This window comes from Sus scrofa, chromosome 15 (assembly GCF_054392235.1).
Source record: "Sus scrofa isolate SSC_HxYL_T2T_F1_AM1 chromosome 15, Sscrofa_HxYL_maternal_Yorkshire_Landrace_v2.0, whole genome shotgun sequence".
Lineage (NCBI taxonomy): Eukaryota > Metazoa > Chordata > Mammalia > Artiodactyla > Suidae > Sus > Sus scrofa.
The window spans coordinates 129,755,859-129,776,421 of record NC_139397.1 but is presented as its reverse complement, the minus strand read 5'-3'; the positions used below and the strand labels follow the sequence as shown (position 1 = coordinate 129,776,421).

Sequence of the window (20,563 nt, the reverse complement as noted above, 5' to 3'; positions counted from 1 at the left end):
AGCTCAGTTATAGCACCAGTTAGTGGCACGTTGAGAGGCTATGGAAATGTCTTTGAAGATGTGGTATATGCCCTAAATCACTGATAAATGTTGCTCTTTCTCCCACAGCCAGGATTCTTAGCTCTGAGAACTGAAAGATGGAAATAGGAATAGCTCCTGTCACTTACTTCTAATGATCCACTAGCAAAAACTTTTTTTTTTTGGTCTTATTAGGGCCACACCCGAGGCATATGGAGGTTCCCAGGCGAGGGGTCTGATTGGAGTTGTAGCCACCGGCCTACGCCAGAGCCACAGCAATGCTGGATCCGAGCCACGTTTGCAACCTACACCACAGCTCACAGCAACACTGGATGCTTAACCCACTGAGTGGAGCCAGGGATCAAACCCACATCCTCATGGATGCTAGTCGGGTTTGCTAGCCGCTGATCCACAATGGCAACACCAACTAGCAAAATTTTTGCTCTATCTCTACAACATTAGGCTTTGTTAGTATAGAGAGTTTGTTCCCAAGGGAGAAACACTTTCACCAGAGAACAGAACAATGGTTTCATTAAATTAGAAGTTGAAAATGTCACTTTTCCACCTTGGGCTCCTTGTACCAGTGGGGGGAAAAAATGTAAAAAATAGGGTTATGTTATACTAGCTTAACCTGGCAGTTAAGCAAATGATCATGACCATCAAGTGAAACTGGGCTGCTCCTGTGCAAGGTGGATAAGGAGTATGGCTGGAATCCCTTGTTGTACTACTTAGAACTTCCATCCTATAATAAAATTTGATAAAAAAACACAACCCTAATAAAACAAGACTGCTTATAGTCCAGCACACCTCCTCACACCTAATTACCCACCAAATAAGATATGTAAATAGTAGTTAACTTCATTTATCAGTTTATTGACTTACAAGATATCAATAGGTGACTCAGAAGAGGAAAGGACATTATCTAAATATAAGAAAAGTGATTTTGTATACTCTCTTTCTCTCTCTCTCTCTCTTTTTTTTTTTTTTGTCTTTTTAGGGCCACGCCTGCGGCATATGGAAGTTCCCAGGCTAGGGGTCAAATCGGAGCTGTAGCCGCCGGCCTAAGTCATAGCCACAGAGCCAGGCTTGTGTCTGTGGCCTATACCGCAACTCATGGTAACACCAGATCCTTAACCTACTGAGTGAGGCCAGGGATCGAACTTGCATCCTCATGGATACCAGTTCATTACCGCTGAGCCACAATGGGAACTCCCTGTATTCTGCTTTGAAAGAAAGTTTAACATGTTTTTGGTTGTATCAGTGACGGTTGCATCATGTTAGAGCAAAGCATGATTTTGTTATTATCTATACTTAAGAATTAAGTATGGTGAAAAGAGGCATATTTACATGTAACTTGGCAAGAAGTAGATCACAGTGTGCTCATACTCTCAGTTAGCTAATTTAAAGTATAAAGACCTAAGTAAACATTTCTCCAAAGAAGACATATGGATGGCCAGTAAGCACAAGAAAAGATGCTCAACATCACTAATTATTAGAGAAATGCAAAGGAGAACTACAATGAGGTACCATTTACACCAGTCAGAAATGCCATCATTAATAAGTCAACAAATAACAAAATATTGGAGAGGGTATAGAGAAAAGGGAACCCTCCTACACTGTTGGTGGGAGTGTAAATTGTTACAACCACTATGGAAAACAATACGGAGGTTTCTCAGAAAACTAAATATAGAACTACCTACCATATGATCCAGCATTCTCACTCTTAGTCATATATGCAGACAAAAATACAATTCAAAAAGGTACATGCACCCCTATGTTCATTGCAGCACTATTCAAAATATCCAAAACATGGAAACAGCCTAAATCTCCATCAAAAGATGAATGGATAAGGAAGGTGTGGTACATATATACAATGGAATACTACTCAGCTGTAAAAAGGATGAAATAATGCTATTTGCAGCAACATGGATGCAACTAGAGATACTCATACTAAGTGAAGTAAGTCAGAAAGAGAAATACAAACACCATATGATATCACTTATTTGTGGAATCTAAAATGTGGCACAAATGAACCAGTCTACAAAACAGAAAATGACCCACAGACATAGAAAATAGACTTGTGGATACCAAGGAGGCAGATGGAGGGAGTGGGATGGACTGGGAGTTTGGAATGAGCAAATACAAACTATTACATTTAGAATGTATAAGAGATGAGGCCCTACTGTATAGCACAGGGAACTACATCCAATCTCTTGGGATAGAACATGATGGAAGATAATATGAGAAAAAAAAAATGTGTATATGCATATGCCTGCATCACTTTGTTGAACAGAAAAAATTGGCACAACATTGTAAATCAACAGTACTTAAATTTTTAAAAAAAGTTTTAAAAAAAGAAAGTATATTTCTTTATGTTTCAGATTACTAGAGATATTTCATGTGAAATTTGGGAGGCAGAACTGAAGCAGCTACTATACGTTGCAAGGAATCGTTTAGAGGTGATAAAGGACAGATGCAGAGGTGCTAGAAGGTTCCATTTTGCCCCATTCTGAATCTCTGTTTTCTTTCCAATGCCTATTATATTCTTAGGCAGAGATTTAGGACTAGAGCAAGCTCCTTGAGAGTGGGAGTGGGGTGTTATTCACTGTTTAATCATTGAGCCAAGTGGTCAATAAATGTTTGTTGATTTCCTTAAAAAAAATTGTCCTTGTGGGAAGGAGATCAAGTTGGCAGAGTAGGAGGATGTGGCATTCGCCTCCATCCCTGAACACATCAAAAATACATCTACATGTGGAATAACCCTCACTGAAAACTAACTGGAAACTGGCAGAAGGACTCCTATACAACAAAGGCTCGGACAAAGATACACACATAATTGGAAATAATTGGGAAAAAAAGCAACCAGATCAGGACCTGTGCCTCTGGAAGGGGCTCAGAAGAAAAGGGAGCTCACTGGAACAAAGCCCACTCTGGGAAATGATTACGTAGCATTACAGATGGGGCATCCCAGTCCTGGGGTCCTGTATGTAGGAGACAAGCCCCTTTGGCTGGTTGGATTACTGCTGGGACAAATAGAAATTCTGAAGAAGGATGGGCTTCATTTGTGAGGAGCATGTGTGTGCTGGCTTGTCCCCAGGCAAGGTGGAGAGAGCCCTGCTCTAGTGGCTGCCAGGATTCCCATGACTGCCTCATTATGTTCCCCAGGCTTAGCTGAGCAAATGCTTCAGCCTTACTTACTCCATGCTACAACAAGGAACTGGATCTATGGTGGCTTGGACATAGGAAAAGACTTGACCTTAGGATGCAGAGGTGACCAGGTCCTGGGGTGGAGCCCAGTAGGAACAGTGGTGGCCATTGTCAGTACTTACTCAAGCAGTGCCCCAGAAGTAGCCTAGACTTCCGATGGCAGCTTGGCTGCCTGGTTTCCCATGACTGCCTTGCTATGTGTGCCAGCCAAGCCAAACAAATGCTCTGGCCCCACTTATTCCATACCACAGCAAAGCACTAGACCTAATCAACCACAACCAGGGAAATGTGGGTTACATCTGTTTGAAGCCACAGATGCCTTTATAGGCAGAGTATTGGACTTGTGTAGTCTCACCAGACCCATTCATTTCAGAACTCCCTTCCTTTGCAGCAAAGGTCCCAGTGCAGGGAGAGGGAAAATCAAACACTTAAAGGAAATAGAGCCAGCTCAAGCCTGACCTCCAGGGCTTCTACTTTAGCATCTTGGGAAGTAGACCTTGCCCCTGACAGGTAGTTACAGCTTATTGAGCAGAAAGGAAGTCCAAAATCACAGCCTGTGTAGGTTACAGCTCTTCTATCTCCAGCACCACCCACTACTAAGGTGATAGTTGCCAGCACACCCTGAGGAAAGACATGACTCATGTTCTCATCAAATCCAGCTCTTCCACCGAAGACACTGGGAACACAGTCTGCATGGAGACATCCTTCCACATGAGAATACCACTTCAAGACCACAACAGGTAACTGTGTCATCTAAATTCATAGAGGCGGAGAGAGTTAAATAAATTGAAAAGGCAGAGGAACTACTCTCAACTGAAAGAGCAAGAGAAAAATCCTTAAAAAATAATAATGAAACAGAAATAAACAATTTACACACAATAAAAAATTCCAAATATTGGTAATAAAAGTAGTAACTGAGTTAGTGAACAGAATTGATCAAACACAGATCATTTTAATAAGGAACTAGAAAATATAAAAAAGATGCATTCAAAAATAGTTAATTAGGTATCTGAAATAAAAGCACTCTAGAAGCAAAAAATAGCAGACTAAGTGACACAGAAGACTGCATAAGTGATCTGAAAGATAGAATAATGGAAGTCATCCAATCAGAAATGGCAGAAAGAAAGACAAAAAATATAATATATGATATATCTGGGATAACTTTAAACATACCAACATTCACAGTATAAGGGTTCCAAGAGGAGAAGTGACAAGAAGGGGTTCAAAAATGTATTTGAAGAAATTATGGTTGAAAACTTCCCAAACTGGAAGAAAGAAATGGATAGTCAGGTATAGGAAGCACAAGAAGTCCCAAATAAGATGAACACAGATAGATCCACACTAAGACATATCATAATTAAAATGGCAAAAGATAAAGAGAGGATTCTAAAGGCAGCAAGAGGAAAAAAAAGTCATATACAAGGAAATTCCCACAAGGCTATCAGTTGATTTCCCTTCAGAAACTTTGCAGGCCAGAAGGGAGTGGTAAGGTATATTCAAGGTGCTGAAAGGGAAAACTGTGCAACCCAGCATACTCTACACAGCAAAATTATAATTTAGAATAAAAGGAGAGATAAATTTTCAGACAAGCAAAAATTAAAGGAAGTCATTAATACTAAACCTACCATGAAAGAAATGTTGAAGGATTCTCTCAAAATGGAAAGGATGTAAGAATCTATAGGAAAGGAAAAATTTCACTAGAAAAGGCAGATATATAATAAAGATTGAAGATTGCTTAAATAAGCCAGTATATAGATTAAAAGACAATAACTTGTAAAGGCAACTATAACTATAATAAACAGTTAAGGGAAAAGCATGAAGATCATAAAATATGTCACAAAAAACATAAAACATGGGGGTGGGGAGTGAAAAATGTCAATCTTTTAGAATGTGTTTGAGCTTAAATGACTATCAGTTTAAAACATGAAGCTGTAATTACAGATCAACATATATGTACCCCATGGTAACCACAAATCAAAAACCTACAATAGACAAAAAAAAAAAATCAAAAAGAAAGGAACTCAAGCATACTTAGTGCTAAAGAAAATAATCAAACCATAATGGAAGAAACAAAAAGAAGAACTATAAAAACAATTGAAAAACAATTAATTATTGCCACTTGGCAGTAAACACATACCTATCAGTAATTTACTTTAAATGTCACAGAATTAAATGTTCTGATCAAAAGACATAAGGTGACTAATTGGATACAAAAGTAAGACCCTTTATATGCTGCCTCTGAGAGGCTTATAAAAATTATGTAATGGGTCACAATGTCACTACTACTCAGATGGATGCAAATTAAATGACAATTTTTTGCCATTAGATTGCAAACATTAAAAAGAGTAGCACTCTCATGTTCATTGCAGCATTATTCACAATAGCCAAGGTATGGAAACAACCTAAGTGTCTGTCAATAGATGAATGAATAAAAGAAATGTGATGCATATATAATGGACTATTATATCACCTTAAAAGAGAAGGAAATTCTATAATCTTCAACAACATGAATGAACCTGGACAGCACTATGCTAAGTAAAATAAGCCACACAAAGACAAATACTTCATGGTATCACTTACATGTGAAATCTAAAGGAAAAAAAAAAATAGAACTCACAGAAAGAAAGAATAAAAAAGTAGTTACGAGAGACTGGAGAGTGTGGAAAATAGAGAAAATTAATAAAAGTGTAAATACTTCCAGATATTATATGAATAAGTTCTGAGGACCCAGATATCATACAGTGGCTATAGCTGGTAACATTGTACTATGCAACTGAAACTTGATGAGAGTAAAACTTAGTTGTTCTCACCAAAAAAAAAGATAAATATGTGATACCATAGATGCATTAATTACTTAGATGGGAGGTATTCTTTCATATTTTATAACATTTTATTACCCTCTTCATTTTGAATATCATAATTTAATTTTCCAATTATAACTTAATAAAGCTGCAAAGAAGAATGGCAGTCACATGTAAGGCTGTTGGTAGTGTAAGATGGTATAAACTTTTGGGAAGCCAATTTCAGTACTCAAAAAGCTATGTGCAAAAAATATTGACCTGCAGTTTTACTCCTAGACATTTATTGTGCAGTAATGCTTATGCATGTGCACAAAAACATGAACAAAAATGTTTGTTACAGCATTGTTTATAATATCAAGAATTGTAGAATAAAATTAATATATAAAACAAACTTCTGGAATAATCTAGACCAAACAGTGTTTACCCATTCAACAGTGTTAACAGTGTTTACCTCAGCTGAAGGAAGTGGGCCAGGTGAGACAATAATGTTTTTCTGACATCCTTCTCCATTGTTTTAAATTGCTACCAAAAAAAATCAGGTAGCTATATATATATATATATATATATATATATTTTATCATGAGTGAATTTTAAAAGAAGAAAATAAACTGCCAATTCCTAGTCCAAATGTGACACAATGAGAATTCTCACTTTCACCCATAATATTTAACCAATGTGATTACGTCCACATTTTTCCACTTGGAGAGAAAGAGCAGACATTAGTTTTATATTACCTAGCAAAGAACCTGGCTGGCAGTTGTATCTATTCTATAAATAGTTGAATGAAATCAGGTTCTTTTACTTCTGATATTCCCCTATGCTTTTCTGGTAATGTACAAGTTAACTTCAAGTTAGCTGAAGCCGGTCAAAGAGTTTGTTTAGGAAAGCAAAAGTCATCGCATTCCCTAGACTTTAGAGTAGTAATTTCTTGGCAGGGCAGAAGGAGGTGGTCAAGAACCGTTTCCCAACCAGCACTAGGCTTAGAGGAATTCCATTAGGGCAGCAAGACCATAATCCACCAAAGTTACCATACCTCTGCTGCGCAGCAAAAACACTTACAGGATTAGCTCAGTCCTGCAGCCTAACGGATTTCTGGAGAGTCAGGAGCATCTCTTACAGCATTTTCTTTCTTTCTTTCTTTTTTTTTTTTTTTTTTACTTTAGGGTCAGCCAGAGAATTTAGAAAAGCTATTGACTTTAAAGGGACAGGCTATCAAGCAAAAAGCCTCTTATGAAGCACAGATTTCATTGTGTTTTTATTATAACAACAAACATATAAATGCCAATAGGATGGTGGGAAATTTTGCATTAACAAATCAAATGGAACCAAATCAAAACCCGAAAGGTTTCTCTTGCCCTAGCTTCATGTGGATGGAAGGGAGTTTGAGGAGAATTGATCTATACTCTGCTCATGACTGCACTTTGGCAATTTTGCAAAGTAATTTGATCCTAGTTGATTATTTCTGCAGTGTGCTTTCATTATATTTCTTTGACGACATAAGCATCTTTCTCTGTACTTCACATTAAGGGTGTATAGGGAATTCTAAAATTAAATAATAAAGAGTCCAAGTTTTAGCGTCAGGTGATACGGTCTTAAAAATATTGGGTTTTCTTTTCTTTTCTTTCTTTCTTTCTTTCTTTTTTTTTTTTTTTAAACAAAGGGAAAGTAACGACTTTCTGAGTGCTAAGAGATAGTGAAGATAGCTTGGGAAAAGTTCCAACCTCAAAGACTTGCTTAAAACGCATTTACTTCTCTTGCAAAAGGTAAACAAACCTGATTTTTCTTCAAGTCTGGTGATAGGAAAAAAGTTAATCTGGAAGACAACTGTTCGAATTAAATGTGGGGAGAGTGCCAGAGAGAGAAACATGAGGGGATGTAACTGCCTTGACTTTGATTCTCTGCTTCCTCCTCCCCCATCTTTGGGTAGAGAATTCATGCAGATTTAATCAGCTCTATTTGTGGTTTTTGTTCATTCTGTCACCAGATGGTGCCCCACTGTATGATGGTTCTATGTGTAGCCCTCTTCTCCTGGCAATCAAAGAGCTGTGGTCTTACAAGACTCATAGTTAAGAGCATGACAGAGTTACTAAGTAGAAGGTGGGTTTTTATTTCCCATCAGCCTGTCTATATTTATGCCTCTCTTTACAGTGCAGTGTGGTTTTTATCCTCAGTCCTCTAAGACGGTTTTTTTTTTATTGTGTCCCAATGCATTATTAAATATTACTTTATGGTAAAATATAGTTTTAACATTTTTTTCAAACTGTAATGTCTTCTCTAATTTTTGCACCCTGCTGAGATATGGTTTAAAAAGGCTAAGAAGATATGGTTTAATGCCAACAGATGCCTTATTAGATGAGTCATGGGAATTCTGAAAATCTCCTCCTTTGTAATTATTAAGGACAAATATGGGAAAATGAAACTTGAGTGAGATAATGACATATCAGAGTTTATCAGGACTGTTAAAACTTTTTAAGGAGTCATTATACCAATAATTTTTGTTGATATCATAAAATACAGGGTACACTCCTTAGGAGAAATGTAACTATAAAATAAGATAAACAGAATTTAAATGTGAAAATTTATTTTTTAAAGTAAATCACAAAGAGATATTTCGAATCAAATAAATTATCAGATTTTGTTGTAACACTCCCTCTTAATGCACATAAGAAATAAAAAAGACTACAAGGGACATTTTGGTCTCTGAAATACTGTAGTCTAATATTCTGATTCCTTTGTCAAAAGTATATATCATAAGTAGTAATCACAAGTTCCAGAAGTTTGGGGTCAATTCTTATTTCAGATATTATGCCCTGTAGTCTTTTAAACATATACACTTGAAATCAGTAAGCCATCTTTCCCCATTTTATTTTTCATCCAAAAGCCTCTTGACAAGCCCATTTTCCTTTACTGTTTTATATCTTTTCTTATTCTCTTTCTTTTTCAGCAAGGATCCTGCATACCTGCTAAAGCACAGCCCTTGCTTTACCATAACTAATTTTTCTGATAGAGAAAAATTCCTTTCATGGTCATAAAGAATTTTAAGCAAAAGTTTATAGCATTAGCTTAGGTCATGTTAGAACTTTCTTTCCTAATATAGATGAAAATATATCAAGAGTTAGTATAGGAATCATTAAACATTTTGATGCTCCAGAGTCATTGCTTGTCTTTCTTCCTACATTTCAGCAGCTGAATCCGCAATCCTCCATCTCCAATCCTCCGTCTTATCCCCTTGTGAAAAATCCTGATCCAGTGGCTGTATTTAGATATCATATTTTTTGGTAGTAATCCAAATTTCAATGATTATTGACTTTGCAAAAGATAGGAAATATCAGTTTTGTCACTTCATTTTTGTGAAAACTTTTATAAAACTGGGTCCATATGGAGAAAATGGGTACAAGGAAAGAAACAGTGACTGCTCCTTAGTTCTCCTCCTTTGGAAGGAAGATGGTTCCTATGAGCAAGCATTATCTTTGAAGGTCATAAAGAATTCTAAGATAGCCTGTATACTAATGGTTTATGTAGTGTGAGAACCTTCCCTCCTTAATATAGATTAACCTATATCAATAACTAGTGAAAGAATCATCAAAGCTTGAGTGTATGCATTTATTCCACTACTCATTTTATAATTGAAGTATATTTGATTTTCAATATTATATTAGTTTCAGGTGTACAGCACAGTAATTCAGTTACACTTCGGTTTTGTTTTGTTTTGTTTTTGTCTTTTTGCCATTTCTTGGGCTGCTCCTGCGGCATATGGAGGTTCCCAGGCTAGGGGTCCAATCAGAGCTGCAGCTGCCAGCCCTACACCAGAGCCACAGCAACGCGGGATCCGAGCCACGTCTGCAACCTACACTACAGCTCATTAACCCACTGAGCAAGAGCAGGGATTGAACACACAACCCATGGTTCTTAGTTGGATTCATTAACCACTGCGCCACAACGGGAACTCCTTTTTTTTTTTTTTTTATTTTCTTTTCCCTTACAGGTTATTACAAAATGTTGAGTATAGTTAGGTCCTTGTGCTATAAAGTGAGTTCTTGTTGGTTATCTACTTTATATATGGTAGTGTGTATATGTTAATCCCAAACTTCTAATATATCCCTCCCCTTTCCTCTTTAATAACAAGTTTTTTCTATATTTGTGGATCTATTTCTGGTTTTTTGAGATTCCACATATAAGAAACATATGATATTTGTCTTGCTGTCTGCCTCACTTCACTTACTATGATAATCTCCATATCCCTCCATGTTGCTGCAAATGGCATTATTTCTTTTTTTTTTATGGCTTAGTATAAACAATGTATACATATATACCACATCTTTATCCATTTATCTGTCAATGGATATTTAGGTTGCTTCCATCTCTTGGCTATTATAAATCATACTGCAATGAACATGGGTACATGTATCTTTTCAAATTAGTTTTCTCTGTATATGTGCCCAGGTGTGGGATTGCAGAATCATATGGTAACTCTATTTTTAGTTTTTTAAGGGACCTGCAAACAGTTCTCCATAGAGGCTGTACCAATTTACATTCCCCACCAACAGTGTAGGAGGGTTCCATTTTCTTCACACATTCTCTAGCATTTATTATTTGTGGACTTTTCAATGATGGCCATTGGGACCTGAGTGAGGTGATATGGCATTATAATTTTGACATACATTTCTCTGTTAATTAGCAATGTTGATCATTTTTTCATGTGCCTGTTGGCCATCTGTATGTTTTATTTGGAGAAATGTCTATGTAGATCTTCTGCACAATTGTTATTTTTTTTTTTATTGATAGCGAGCTGTATGAGCTGCTTTTATATTTTGGAAATTAATCCCTTGTAGGTCACATAATTTGCAAATATTTTCTCCCATTCTCTAGGTTGTCTTTGTGTTTTGTTTATGGTTTCCTTTGCTATACAAAAGCTTTTATGTTTAATTAGGTCCCATTTGTTTATTTTTGTTTTTTTCCCCTTACTCTAGAAGACAGAACTGAAAAGATATTGCTCTGATTTATGTCAAAGAGTGTTCTGCCTGTTTTCCTCTAGAGATTTATAGTAGCCAGCCTTACATTCACATCTTTAATCCATTTTGAGTTTATTTTTGTGTATGGTGTTAGAGGGAATTCTAATTTCATTCTTTTACATGTGGCCATCCTGCTTTCCCAGTACCACTTAGTGAAGAGACTGTTTTTTCTTCGTTGTATATTCCTGCCTCCTTTGTCATAGATTAATTGACCATAGGTTCATGGGTTTATTTCTGGGGTTTCTATCCTGCTCTATTGATCTATTTCTGTTTTTGTGCCATTACCATACTGTTTTGATGACTGTAGCTTTGTAGTATAGTCAGGGAGCCTGATTATTCCAGTTCCATTTTTCTTTCTAAAGATTGCTTTAGCTATTCAGGGTCTGTGTTTTCATACAAATTAAAAATATTTTTGTTCTAGTTCCATGAAAAACACCATTGGTAATTTCACAGGGGTTGCCTTGAATTTGTAGATTGCCTCAGGTAGTATAATCATTTTAACAATCTTGGTTCTTCGGGAGTTCCCATCATGGCTCAGCAGTAACAAACCTGACTAGTATCCCCAAGGAGGCAGGTTCAATCCCTTGCCTCACTCAGTGGGTTAAGGATTCAGCATTGCCATGAGCTGTGGTGAAGGTCACAGACGAGGCTTGGATCCTGTGTTGCTGTGGTGCAGACCAGCAGCTGTAGCTCCAATGTGACCTCTAGCCTGGGAACTTAAATATGCTGCAAGTGTGATCCTAAAAAAGCAAAATAAATAAATAATGGAAAAAAGAAAAGCAATATTGATTCTTCTAATTTTAAGTATGCTTGGAATATGTATTAGGTGATGATTATAATATCAAAGTCTAATTTAGGGATAAGATAAAAGTGAAAAATAAATTAAAAAAAACCCTCTTTCAGAATGCATTGTTTTTATTTTCTCAATTGAATAAAAGAGTAAGAGGAAGCTTAATGAAGCTGTCTATGAATTAACTTAAAAGTAATGAGTCAGGAGTTCCTTTCGTGGCACAGTGATTAACGAATCTGACTAAGAACCATGAGGTTGCGGGTTCGATCCCTGGCCTTGCTCAGTGGGTTAATGATCCAGCATTGCTGTGAGCTGTGGTGTAGGTTGCAGATGTGGCTCGGATTCTCTGTTGCTGTGGCTCTGGCGTAGGTCGATTCCACCCCTAGCCTGGGAACCTCCATATGTCATAGGAGCGGCCCAAAGAAATAGCAAAAAGACAAAAAAAAAAAAAAAAAAAAAAAAAAAAGTAATGGGTCAGTGTGTTTGGTAGTATTAAGTAATGTACAAAAATCACTCATGTGGGAAATAATTAAATAATTTAACCAAGCTTAAGGGATTAGACAGTTACATAAGCATTAATGACACAAGTAACCTGTTGTCAATTAAGGCAAACCAAAAAGATATAGAGCATATGTGCTCCATTATGAGTTGCTATCATTTTGACATAGTATTCTAAGGATCTGTATTGTGTGCATGTGTGTTTATGTGTGTGTAGGGTGTCTTTATGACAGAGGAAAGAATTTTGAAAACACAAATGTTACTAAATAGTAGCTTCCCTCAGGGGCTCCTCAAAGAAGGCCAACTTAGGCCATAAGGAGATCAGATGAGGTAGCACCATGGGGAGAAGCACAAAAGGATTAAATAAATCCAAGTAAACTATATATCCCCAAACTGTCACTTGTAACTTGGATAGTGAATATGGCCTTATAAGAAGTATAAATTAAATTGTCATACTAAACAAATGGCAGATTCTAACCTCAGTTAACTTTCATCAAATGGGATTACTGAGGAAACCAGGAAAGGATGATTTGAGACAGCTGCTAATACAGTTCAAAATCTAGTTTCAGGTTTCCCTAGACACTCAGATCTCATTTAGTGAATATATATAGAAAAAAAGCTAGATACTTGCTGATCTAACTTTTAAGTGATCATTTTACTTTCAGAAATATGTTTCTCCTCCTGACTTAAAGATATATGTAAGAATGTGATTTTTTGCATCCAAAGATCAAAATTTCCAGAATTTTTAGGTTGACCACTGCTTTCACAGATGTATGAAAATTTGCTACCAGTACAATGTATGTGCTAGAAGAGATTTTACACATATATGTTTTAAAAGTCCAATAATACTACTGGTTTATGGTAAAAAACAGCAGAACCCTGACCCACCAATCTCATTCCACTTCCCTGTACCCTAAGGCAAGCATCAGCAATATTTTAAGCTATATATTCTAGTACTTAATTCTATATTTCCAAGTAACATGCTTTATTACTAATTCTGGAGTCCTTAATTTTAGATATTATACTTAAACTTCCTATTATGAAAAATGAGAATTTAGTTCTGTACCCTCTGTCTTGTCAGCCCCTGCCACACTCCCTCTGACATGCACTCACACACTCTCCAGTTCTTTTTATTCTGCTAAGAGGGATACTTTACCATTTATATTTAAATAAATATTTAGAGTTCATGTTATTAATATTATTTGTAAATGTTATTTACAGATGACCAATATGGGGATAATTACATTTTGCTTGTTATAGAACTTTTAAATTTTTCCCTGCAGTTTATATTTGCCTTTGTTTTTATTTTTTTAGCTTCCTATATACCAATCATTAATTTATCTCCTAACTTTTTAACAAAGCCAAAATTCTCCACGATATATTTTAAAAATCAAATACCATTAAGTTTCACTATTCATTTTATTATGCCTTTTGGAGACTTATTTTATCCAGTTACAATCTAGATATTTTATCTCTAGGTCTTCAATGCCACTATCAACCTGAAGCTTTCCTTAATTAATTTTCTAGGATTTTCCTGTACCTCTTTCTTTGTTTTCTTTCCCATTTTCATGGGAAATGCCATCCAATAATTTCCTGAGAAAATTCATAAGAGATAAATGTCTTGAGTCCATGCCTGAAAAATGCTTATATTTTCCTATCACCCTTGATTAATAGTTAGTCTGAGGATAGACCCACAAGTTGGACATAATTTTTTTTCAAAATTTGGAAAGCATTGTGCCATTATCTTCTAGCTTTCAGTGTTGCTGTCAACAAGTTTTGTTTTTATATATTCTCATTTTTTTCTGCTTCTGAAAGCTTTTAGGATTTTCTGTTTATACATGCTCTGTATTTCAGAGGGATTACTTTAGTATAAGTTGTATTTTAATCATTGTATGGGCTCTTGAGATCCTTTCAATTTGAGAATTCACATTACTGGCATACCTTGGAAATACTATAGGTCAGGTTCCAGACCACCACAATAAAGTGAAAATTACAATAAAGTCATATGATTTTTTTTTTTTTTTGGTTTCCCAGTGCATATCAAATTTATGGTTACACTATACTGTAGGCCATTAAGTGTGCAATAGCATTATCTAAAAAACAGACTATATATCTTAATTAAAAAGTAATGCAGATAGACTTGCTTGATAAAAGGTTGTCACAAACTTTCTTTTTTTTTGGTCTTTTTATGGCCACACCCACAGCATATGGAAGTTCCCATGCTAGTGGTCAAACTAAAGCTACAGATGCTGGCCTATGCCAGAGCCATGGCAATGCCAGATCTGAGCTATGTCTGTGACTTACACTGCAGCTCACAGCAACGCCGGATCCTTAACCCACTGAGTGAGGCCAGAGATCAAACTCGAATTCTCATGGGCATTAGTCAGGTTCATTACTGCTGAGACACAACAGGAACTCCTGTAACAAACCTTCATTTTGTAAAAAATGCAATATCGGCAAAGGGCAACAAAACAAAGTACAATAAAATATGACTATATTTAGTTCTGGGAAATTTTCTACAGTTTTAATTTACTCTTTCTTATCAAAACTCCAATTTTTAAAAATTCTATCTCTTAGACTTTCTATCCATTTTCTTACCTTTATTTCTCCAACTTTTTTCATGAACTTTTAACTCCTGCTGTTACATTTTTCGTTTTCAATATCTTTCATGATCTTTGGTTGTTAGCTTTAAAAATTATAGGATATTGTTCTCATTTTATGGATATAATGGCAAATAATTTTTGTACGTTTTCTTTTGACCTTATTTTATCTGTGTTTTTTCCTTCTTGATTGGACTTCTTATGTGTTTCCGAATTGTCTAATGATTCTTTGATATTTGTTTATCTTAGATTAATTCACATGAAATTACTATTTTATAGGCTAAAATGGTAGAGTATTATCTATTTCATATTATTTAATTGAGTAAAGTCTTAAAAAGCTGAAGCACTAGATGAAGGGGTAGTATTGAGAGTTTGATCATTTAGTTTATAGACTCTTATTTAATTCTCATGGCATCTTTCTGCCATCCTCACTTGTGCTTGATTCCTTACGTATATGCCCATCTTGTGCAACTTCTCCAGAAAGCAAAAATCTAGTCTATTGCTGGAATAAGAAAGGGTTAATTGAGAATACAGACTAGGGGAGAGGATCTAGAGAGAAAACTATTTCTGTAAAATTTTAAACCAATCTTATTTTCCAGTATACTCTGCAGTTTTAGAAGTACCTGGAATGGAAATTCCTAAGGCTTTCCAGTGTTGTGCAGCAGGTATCAGTTTGCTTCTTGTTCACCTTGTCAGCCTTCTCCTTGAATTTTGCTAAGTCAGCTACCATACATCCATTCACTTTCCAAAATTTTGACCTCTATTGCTTTCTACTCTTTCTCCTCCTGTCTTTTTTTGCAGGCTTATTCTTGCTCTATGTTGTTCATTTGGGAAAGGAACAGTGAAAAATGCATATGTTCAATTCCTGATATTCTGGGTTAAAAATTAAGATCATTAAGTATTACCACTAATTTTTGTAGGAACACAAACTCCCAGAAAGGTTTGACCAGGTCATTAACCAGGTTTCAGAACCAGGACTAGACCCCAGATCTCTGATTCTCAGTATAATTTCAGCTACAACATTATCTCTCAGTACAGATCATCATTCTTACCTCTTCATTATACAAATGATTGGACTTTTTAAGGAACTTACCTCTACTTCCTTAAATAATTCAATAGCCACAAGACAATAGCAAATTCATTTCCTGGCTCACTGTTTGTATAAAGTGCTTTTCCATTACTGTCCCTATATATGTGTGCACTCCCCTAGTGAATGATGAAGTATTTAAATTTTCACAACTATTGAGGCTAAAAGTAGACAGTCATTATTTTTATATATGGAATTTATATTTGCCACCTAGAGAAGAGATTTATACTGGGTCAGAGATGACAAGTGTTTTCCCTTTTAAACAACTGTAAGAACAGAACAAGTGAATCTTATCAATGGTACGCTCTTCTCCTTCTCATCCACATTACACTTTTTTCTTTTAGTATAACTTTATAATATATTGAAATGATGCAAATTCCATAATTAAAAATTAGGCATTACGGAAAGTATAAAGAAAAATAGTGACAAATCATTTGAAACACCAAGACACAAACGTAACCACTGTTACCACTTTGTAAACCTAATTCCTGGTATCCCTTATGAACATATACAGAAAATAGATATGTTGAGAGGAAAGGGGATTTGTCAAGATAATTTTATAACAATGGAACATTTAAATAAAATTTATTTGGAAGGAATTTAATATAAAAAAGAAATCAGATTAAAACTGTGGTAGATACTGAACTTTAGATATTTATGGTTTCATCATATAAAATACTAAGGAGGAGCTCGTTTAAACTCCTGATTTAGTTTCACTCATTATAAATTAACTCCCCAGTATAAAAGATGCCCATGCTCTTCAGAGACTAGCCTTTTAAATAATGGTTAAAAGCTGTGAACTCTGAAATAAATAAAATGCTACATTCAAATCCTATCTCATTTGCTCAATTGTTGCATACATTGGGGCATATTTCTTAAGCTCTGCATGCCTGTTTTCTCAATTGTATGATAGCAAGAGTAATAGCAGGTACCTCAAAAGTTCTTTGTGAGGGCTGAGCTCTTAGAACATTGAACAAAAATGAATGAGCCCTCTGCAGTATTAGATATTACTACCCATTTTTGCTCTTCAAATTCCTTTAATCTGATCCCTGAGAGTTCTATTATTTTTCATTTATCATATTTTTATAATATTTATATTCTATTTTGTAAACTTAATTTTATCTTTTTTTTTCAGTATGGGGGTCTATGTGTAGATTAATTCAATACACATAGCCAAATCTTTTGTTGTCTATTTAACTTCAGAATTCTTTTTTTTTTTTTTTTTATAAGACCAGTTGCTTTAAACCCCTATGTAGCTCATAATCCCTCTCCAACCTAAAGGATCAAGTCCAAACTCAGTAATCTAGCCCTCTGTAACATCTGTAGCCCCATCTGTCAATCTGCCCTATCCTCAGCCAGTACTCTTCACGTCCCCCATTTCAAATCTGTTCTTTCTGTGAATATGCCGAGTTCTTTAAAGTCTTTATGCCTTGGCAAATGATATTAGGTTTGTTTGGAGTCCCATTTTTTTTTTTGTTTGTTTGTTTTTGGCCTGCTTGGCAACTATCTGTTCAACTTACAACAACTTCCCCCTTTGAATAAGTGACATCACAGTCCTTCCAATCACTCAGCCACAAAACCTGGGGGTTGTCCTCTTCTTTCTACTTAGCTATACCCCAAAGCTAATCCATCAGTGAGTTCTATCACCTCACCTCTAAACTATACCCTGAATTTAATCACTTTCCATAGTCTTCACTGCTATGCACCTAGTCCAAGCCACCATCATATCTTATTTAAATGATCCCAAGAAATTCCTAAATTATCATCTCCCTTCCTCTAACCTTGTCTCTTTACAATTTCTTCTTTACACAGCTAGAATAATACTTACCTCTTCTCTGTTGCAACTTTTGTTGGTTTTATGAGAATCCTAAGATTTTTCCAGTATTATTTTTTGTTGCATGATGCTATAAAATTTTTTAAAAATTTTTATCCAGTAAATATGTAATGAAAGAGATAATTTTAGGGACTGAATTTCTTTATTATCCAATCCAAAATCTTTGTCTTCTAATCAGAAAATATTATTGTCCATTTTTACACTAGGAGGTAACTTCACTACCTTTATTTCCAAATGTAGCGTGCATTTTAAAAACAAATTTTTGGGAGTTTCCGTCGTGGTGCAGTGGAAATGAATCTGACCAGGAACCATGACTTTGAGGGTTCGATCCCTGGCCTCGCTAAGTGGGTTAAGGATCCGGCATTGCTGTGAGCTATGGTATAGGTTACAGACACAGCTTGGATCTGGCATTGCTGTGGCTGTGGTGTAGGCCAGAAGCTACAGCTCCAATTCAATCTCTAGCCTGGGAACCTCCACATGCCATGGGTGTGGCCCTAAAAAGGCAAAAAAATAAAAAATAAAAACAAATTTTCTTACAAAAATCTGAAGGTTTTGCAATTTATGAATCAATGACTATGAGTTAGAAATTTTAAATTAGGGAATTATTATACATAATTATATTTCTGAAAAATCTTTTGGTATTTAAAAGTTGTCTCTTTTTTTGTGTGAAATAAAGGCTACCTTTTACTACAGGTCCTAATGTTTCTCCTAGAGCTTTCTTTTAATATTTTTGAATAAACAAGGAAAGAAAAAAATGAAAAGAATAAAAAACAAAGGAAGGAAGAATAGAAAGGAAAGGGAGGAAGGAAAAATATAATGTATGAAAGAATTCCCAATCATTGAAAAATAGTTGAAAGTTAATACTCTACTAGTAGTTACTACCAAGAGTAATAATAGCAACAGTAGCCATTTATTGAGCATTCTCTATATGTCAGGCTCAGAAAAATATTTTATTAGTAATTTCTCATGGATATTAATCCATGTTTCAACTTAGTACTGGTGGTACAAGATATCATGTAACTTGGTCTAGGTCACCCGCTAGCAGGTGGCATTACCAAAATCTACTAGCTAGAAGACTACTTGGTCTTCTAATCTGAAGCTCTGACACCATCTCAAACTCTTATACAGTATCTCTCATCATTAAATAATGAATAAAAATGCAAAAATATCCTTCAAGGTTGAGTTAAGAAACAGCAGATATTTGTGGTTATAGTTTTTGTTTCCTCCATTGAAAAATAGATTGTGTTTCACAGTTTTAAATCACAACAATTCCATTAGCATTCAGCTTTTGCTGTGAAAGGGTTTGGATCTTTGCCATAATATGCCCTTTAAAGTGAAATTTGGCCAAGTTGTAGCCTAGGAGCAAGTGGGGCAGAATTGATCTATTAAAATGAAATTGCCAGACTTGAGTGGTCTAGCATCCATAAATGCATTATGCTGACTACATAGATTCAAAAGTTCCTTTTAATGCCAATAAAGAACCAATTTTTCATTTTAAATATTTTCACAATAGTTTACCTAATTTCTTTCACTTATTTTTGAAGCATGTAATAATACCATCTTATAAACCACAGCTAGAAGAAGATGCTTATTTCATATTCCCAGATTCCCTATCCTGTCCAAATTTACAAAAATTGAAGGTAAGGAATATGTAGCCTGAACTGTAGCATACAAAATTATTGCCTTGCTCAGCAATTCAGTAAGTGACAGAAATTCAAAAGAGCTTAGGCATCAAATAAATATATGCATTCCTATAAATGTAAATTACTTTTGCATTTTTTCTTTTTTATTAATGTTGAAATATGATATTGATTTTTTGAATTTGATTATTAAATAAGATGATAATATGCAGGACTAGGCTCAGAGGAAGTTCTCAATAATTATTAGACACTTTATGGAACTTAAATGTCCTTCCATATTACTTTATTTTAATTTCAGTAAATTCAAAAAGTTCTTCAGAGCCCACCTGAGCCCCAGCGAGTGAATGCATGAAAATAACAAAATACCTGTAGGGATTCAGCTCCTACAGATAAGAGGAATAAGAATAACTGAGAACAGGTATCCTGATAAAATTTAGCAGTAAAAAGATGATAGAAAGGACAAATAGCAACTTGAAAAACTATAAAACAACACAATAGCATTATTTAAGGAGACTTAATACAATTTAACAAAGGCATTCTACTTTGAAAAGATGATTGGCAAACTAAAATGTTTATCAATGGGTGAAGTGATCCGTGTAGAGATCTAAATGTGTGACCCTGAAGATCAAAGGGAAGAAGTACTATAAAGCACAGAACAAAAAATACAAGAGACTAAAATCATGAGGAATGAGATTTTGGGGGGAGATAAAAGGCAAAATAACTTGTAGAACTGAAATTAAGAATTCACCCTGTGAATAATAAGCATTAAGAATGAAGAAAGGGGAGTTCCCGTCGTGGCACAGTGGTTAACGAATCCGACTAGGAACCATGAGGTTGCGGTTTCTTTCCTTCCCTTGCTCTGTGGGTTGACGATCCAGCGTTGCCCTGAGCTGTGGTGTAGGTTGCAGACGCGGCTCGGATCCTGCGTTGCTGTGGCTCTGGCGTAGACCGGAGGCTACAGCTCCGATTCGATCCCTAGCCTGGGAACCTCCATATGCCGCGGGAGCGGTAGGGGATGCAAGTTAGAGGAGGATGGAGCAGTGTACAGTTAGTGATGAAGAGAAGAGGGGAGTGGA

At 35.6% G+C, this 20,563-nt stretch overlaps 1 protein-coding gene across 10 annotated transcripts in view; it reads right to left on the bottom strand.

Moving 5' to 3' along the window:
- The window catches only part of LOC110257137 (PC-esterase domain-containing protein 1B-like), a 276,259-nt gene that overhangs the window by 200,401 nt on the left and 55,295 nt on the right, over positions 1 to 20,563 (bottom strand). The window lies entirely within an intron of this gene.